Source organism: Perissodus microlepis, chromosome 7 (assembly GCF_051167445.1).
Source record: "Perissodus microlepis isolate ML-2025 ecotype Zambia chromosome 7, ASM5116744v1, whole genome shotgun sequence".
Taxonomy (NCBI): Eukaryota; Metazoa; Chordata; class Actinopteri; order Cichliformes; family Cichlidae; genus Perissodus; species Perissodus microlepis.
This window is the reverse complement of record NC_140467.1, coordinates 35,351,461-35,356,989: the sequence shown is the minus strand read 5'-3', so window position 1 is coordinate 35,356,989 and position 5,529 is coordinate 35,351,461. Positions and strand designations below refer to the sequence as shown.

General features: G+C 39.6%; 1 long non-coding RNA gene across 1 annotated transcript; it reads left to right on the top strand.

Annotated features, from left to right (window-relative positions):
* The first annotated feature begins 2,104 nt into the window (after window positions 1–2,104).
* Window positions 2,105–5,318, top strand: LOC146383511 (uncharacterized). The gene is made up of 3 exons (XR_014800764.1): window positions 2,105–2,595; window positions 3,277–3,352; window positions 3,528–5,318. It is a non-coding gene; the product is annotated as an uncharacterized LOC146383511 (long non-coding RNA).
* Window positions 5,319–5,529: the final 211 nt, after the last annotated feature.

Sequence of the window (5,529 nt, the reverse complement as noted above, 5' to 3'; positions counted from 1 at the left end):
TTTTGAATTTAATTGAAATTGTTAAAAAAAATTGCCCCAGTTGTGTCTTTACAAACTGTGTCCAAACTAAAAAAAATGACAGAAGATCATCTTAATCAATTCAGGCAACTGTTCCCAGAAAACAATGTAATCCCAAAGCAACATTACATGCTGTATCTTCCCTCTCAGATTATTGCCCTGGGACCTGTAATACATCATATGTGCATGAGATTCGAGTCTACAGTTTTTTAGAACAATGGCCAGCCAAATTAAACTTTAAGAATGTGTGCAAGTCTCTTGTAAACCACAATCAGCTGCTGGAGTGTTGTCAAAGTGAAGCAGGAACTGAGCATCCGATATTTGTAAATGAGAAAGAACTAGGTCCTGTATCAGAGGTTGCTAATATGGAGCATTTGCAATCAAAGGTTGTAGATTTTGGGGGGATTGAAGATGCTATACATCATGCCGTTAGAGTAAAGTGGCTTATTTTACATGGTAACAAATACGTTTGTGACAGATCTCTTATACTCATTTCAGCAAATGGTTTAAACCCTATCTTTGGACTTAAAAACCTGAAATAAATATACCTTCCAATGATTGACTGTCTTATTTCAAGGAAAAAGGTGAATGTTTCTTATTTTGAGAGAATCTTTTTGTTTTACACTCTATCTAAAAGATATTTTGGCTTGAAATAAATGTAAAATGGTTAATTTTTAGATATACAGACGAAATGAGAAAAAAAAAGTAATATATACTTGAAACAAGTCTGATCATCTAACACATGAGACTGGAAACTAGCTTGTAATGTTCAAAACAAGAGGGACAAGATAATCTGGCTAAATTTAAGACAATAAATCTTGTTAAGCTACAAAGAATTTGCAGTGAATTCGTTGGCTTTGGCTTATTTTCTGTGAGGAACATAAATCTGAAAAAATTTTCAATGACTGCATACTGTACTTTAGTGATGGGATTTCTTGCTCTTTTTAGAGAACCGGCTCTTTCGATTCGGCTCACTAAAAAGAGCCGGCTCTTTCGGCTCCGAACCGGCTCTTCAAGTTGTTTTGTTGCTTTAATTAATTTATTATTAACAATAATATAAAATTATGCACAAAAGGAATTACTAATGTAAAAAAAAAGTGGTTTTATTTATATATGTTTATATATAAATATATGTGGTGGCCCCTAGAGACAAAGCACGTACAAACTCCAAAACACATTTCTAGCTTTAACTGAACTTCCAAAACAGAGCTACCTACATCACTTAAATTACACAATTGAAAGCATATGTGTATGGTTTGTGTATTTATACACAAGCACTCATATATACTCAAATAATTAAAAAAAAAAAAGTTCATTTACCTGTTACTACCACACACCAAATCCAGTCATTGGTACTTGCTGGCTTGTGTAGCCACTAGGTAACAAAAGCTCAACATTGCGCCTAGCATCCTGGAGCACTTATGTTGTGTTTTGGAGTTTTTTACGTGCTTCTGAGTTTTTTACGTGTTTTGGAGTTTTTACGTGTTTTGGAGTTTGTACTTGCCTCAGGGTTTGTACGTGCTTCAGAGTTCGTGCGTGTTTTGAAGTTTGTACGTGCTTTGTCTCTAGGGGCCACCGTAAATATACTTTTATTTATTCACTGTTTATGTTAACTTTTTAAATTTTCAGCTTTTTCCTTTTAAACAAATTTAAAGCGAAACAACACAAAACACTGCAAACCACAACACAATTAAATATAAATTACAATATGAAAACAAAAAGAAGATGCATATTCTCTGTCATATGGCCCTGCATATGACAGAGAATATGCATGAATAAACTTTCTGAATCCTTTATCATCCGCAACTGAAAATAGTTGTGGATGATTACTATACCTTTCTAATGTGACTTTGTTGTCCCTGGCTCCCTTTCTGTCTCTCCCTCCCGCTCTGTTCCTGTGCTACTGCAAGCGTAACTACCGCCCCTCCCCCCTCTGCCCAGCGCAAAGCACAAGGCTCACATGCAGAGTGAATCGGGAAAAAAGTGCGAGAGAGAGGGTGAGAGAAAGGAGGAGAAAAAAAAAACAAAAAACAAAACACGGCTGGCGTTGTTCACGTCAAAGATCCGACTCTAACGGTGTGTTCACACCGAATGCCATAGAGGCGGCCAGAGCGTCAGGTTTACATGTAAAGTCAATGGAAAGGCGCGATGACCCGCGATTGCGGCTCCCGCGAAAATTCGGAAGCAGATTTGCGTCGCGAAAACGCCAAAACGCCTGAAACTCGCGTCAGTCTAGCGCGTTTGGAGCGTTTGACTCGCGAAAAAAAACCACGCGCGTGAGTTTTTGTGTTGCATTTTGTGCATACGTGCGTTACGCGTCTACCGCTCGAGTTGGAAAAATCTGAACTCCAGCGTCAAATCGCGCCGCGACAACCAATCAGGAGCCTGGTGACGTGGCTGTGACCTAGGTCAAAGGGGTAGATCCAGCCAAAGCCCTTCATTCTTCAACGGAAGGAAGGCTAATCAATGCCGTAGCAAACAACCTGGAGCCGTACGACACCAGCTGCTTTCTGTACCGAGACAGGAATATAAAGGACCGAGCTTGGTGGAAGATATGTGAAGAGATCGGGCAACCTGGTAAGTTCATTCATTTCTCTTAAGTTTTCTCTAAAGTTTTCGCTGACCCGGGGAAGCCGCACAAAAGCTAGCAAGCCACTGCTATTTTCCCACTGACGTACAAATACCGTTCTGCTTTTATGCATGTTGTCATATAGGAATATATTTTGTTTATTAATAAACAGCACACAGTGGTCCCGCTGTTCATCCGTCACTGCTTCGCTTTTTCGCTGATTTTCTTTTTCTTTTCTTTTTTTTGCACCGTACAGCATTGCATTCTGCAGCCTGATTGACAAATCTCCTTCGTGTCGTGTCTCCTGCGCTTGCCAAATTTATCATGTTTGGTTTTGATAACCATCACGTCCAATAGAAAAAACAGCACAAAAATACCCATAACTATGACCCTCATTCGGAAACAGACACCTGCACCGCGAGGGGAAAAGGCGCACGAAAGTGGCAGGCAGATGAAGACAAACCGCGGCATAATAATACTTTTACGTTTTGCAATGTACAAAGGTTTGCACTTTGAGAATCAATTGTGAGAACTGTGACCAATGTTCATGTGTGTGGGGAAAACAGTGTATAAAGTGCGTGACCAGGGGCTAGTTATTCTGAGAACCCCTGCTGCAATAAATGAGGGACCACTGTATATACTTTCTCTGATTATATTCAACATGTTAACATTTAATACTGTATTGATAGAGCCAACTGATTCTGCAGCAGAGCAGTTGCTTCTCCTGGCTCCCCAGTCCCTGAGCTCCTGCTGCTGCACCCACAGGTATGTAAAGCAAGTACTGATACCTTTTTAGTCGGTGGGATTGCCTTGTAATCACCTTTACTAAATATCTACAACCAATCTGATTATATCCTGTTTTTGTTTTGTTTTTTTCAATGTTGAAATTAAAATCTAGTAGCAGTCTTCTCATTTCTTTGTGTTTTGTGCTGTTTTACAGGCCCACAGAGGAGGACTGCTCCGAGGCAGATGAGGGACGGGTCCCAGGACGGTCCATCGGCGGAGGAGCTGGCCACCCTGGAGTCCCTGAAGAGGCCACACCAGTCTCCAATGGAGCATTTCCTCCTCAGCCTTGTTCCTCCTCTGGAGAGCAGCTGGGTCCTTTTTATTCCTGTCTCTCTGTAAATACTTATATTTTATATATTTATGTTTAATGTTTTTCTGTTTGAGAATTTTAATATTATTTCAAATAAATATTTATAATGACTAATGTCTCAGTTCTACTACACAGCAAATGTTGGCACACGACTTGACACATGTAGAATTTATTTCATATTATACTAATGACAAAATATACAGTGGGATGCAAAAGTTTGGGCAACCTTGTTAATAGACATTATTTTCCTGTATAAATTGTTGGTTGTTACAATAAAAAATGTCAGTTAAATATGTCATACAGGAGACACACACAGTGATATTTGAGAAGTAAAAAGAAGTTTACTGGATTTACAAAAAAGTGTGCAATAATTGTTTAAACAAAATCAAGCAGGTGCATAAATTTGGGCACCACAAAAAAAGAAATGGAATAAATATTTAGTGTATATCAATGTGTGTGTCTCCTATATGATATATGGGGTGCCTTTGTCTGGACGTGCTTCCCATCCAGAGCTCCACAGCAGAGAGGAAAGGTCCAGCGCTCCTGGAATCCCTCTGTGATGGACCGCCAGTCTCCAGGTGAAGGCACAGCCATGAAGTCGTCCACTAGACAGTCCCAGATGGCCGTCGCTACTTGGGGGGTGATCTGGCTCACCGTGGACACACCGACTCTGTAACTGAACGCTTGGTCGTGAAGGAGTCCCCGGTGACAAGGAACCTGGACAAAATTGTTCAAAATTAGTATTATGTGTACTGCAGTTACAAAATACATTATTCAAATTCCAAAATACTTTTGTGATGTCAGATTTAAATCACAAAACTTAAATCTTACATAAAACATTTTGTAATTATAAGGATAATTACAAAATGTATATTAGATCATATCTAAAACAGTTGTGTTTTGTTTTAACTTTAACATATCATAATTTGATTGGTAGCAACTTTTGCCACTACAGTGAGCCAATCACTCATAATTCCTAAACATGTCAATCAGGTAGGAATGAAGTAAGACATTAATAGAAATAAAGAGTTGTATGTTGACATGTAGCCCTTTCCTTGCTTAAATCATTAATATTTTTGAAAAATTAACCTGTGATAAGACATAGCTTATCAAGATAGAATATGCTAGATAGAACCACATAACTAAAGATGAACCAAACTGTTCAGTTTTATCTAACTCTGTTTTAATAAAGGCTGGTGACCCCTGTTATAGAGTCTGACAGCTGCAGCGATTATTTACAAATATTCAACTATCCCAGAATTAAACCAGGTCTAAATAAAAAGGAGTGAGTATCACTACAAAGGTTAACTCAGTGGTCCTAATGCTACAGTTTGATATCAGCAAACACCGAGCGCATACATTGATATGACACCACAGCCATGCTATCATTGCAAACACTGATAACAGCATAAATCGAATTAAATCGGGACTTGATGAGACCTTCTGAGTATCACTAGAAATATTATAAACAGTCGTCTCCGTACCACAGTTTGCTATCAGTAAACACCGAGAGCATTCACTGTTAGCATAGCACATCCATGTTAGCAGTGTATAAATGGATGGTTTAGCATATTAGCACAGGTATCAATAAAGGACTACCGTATTAAATACTTTTACTAACCTCAGGCAGATGGACAGGTGCTCTGCAGGTGGGATTGAGCGCCTGTAATTGGTGTCTAGGCGGGCGATGCTGGGACCAACGAGGGAAAGCAAGTCCTCAAACTGGCCGAGTGATATCGCTGGAATCGGCCGTCATCCAAGCGCAGCTCCTGGAGCAAATGGTGAAACTCACCAAACTGCTCACGCCTCTGGAGGACCTGATGGACCCAGGTACGGCGAGGACGTC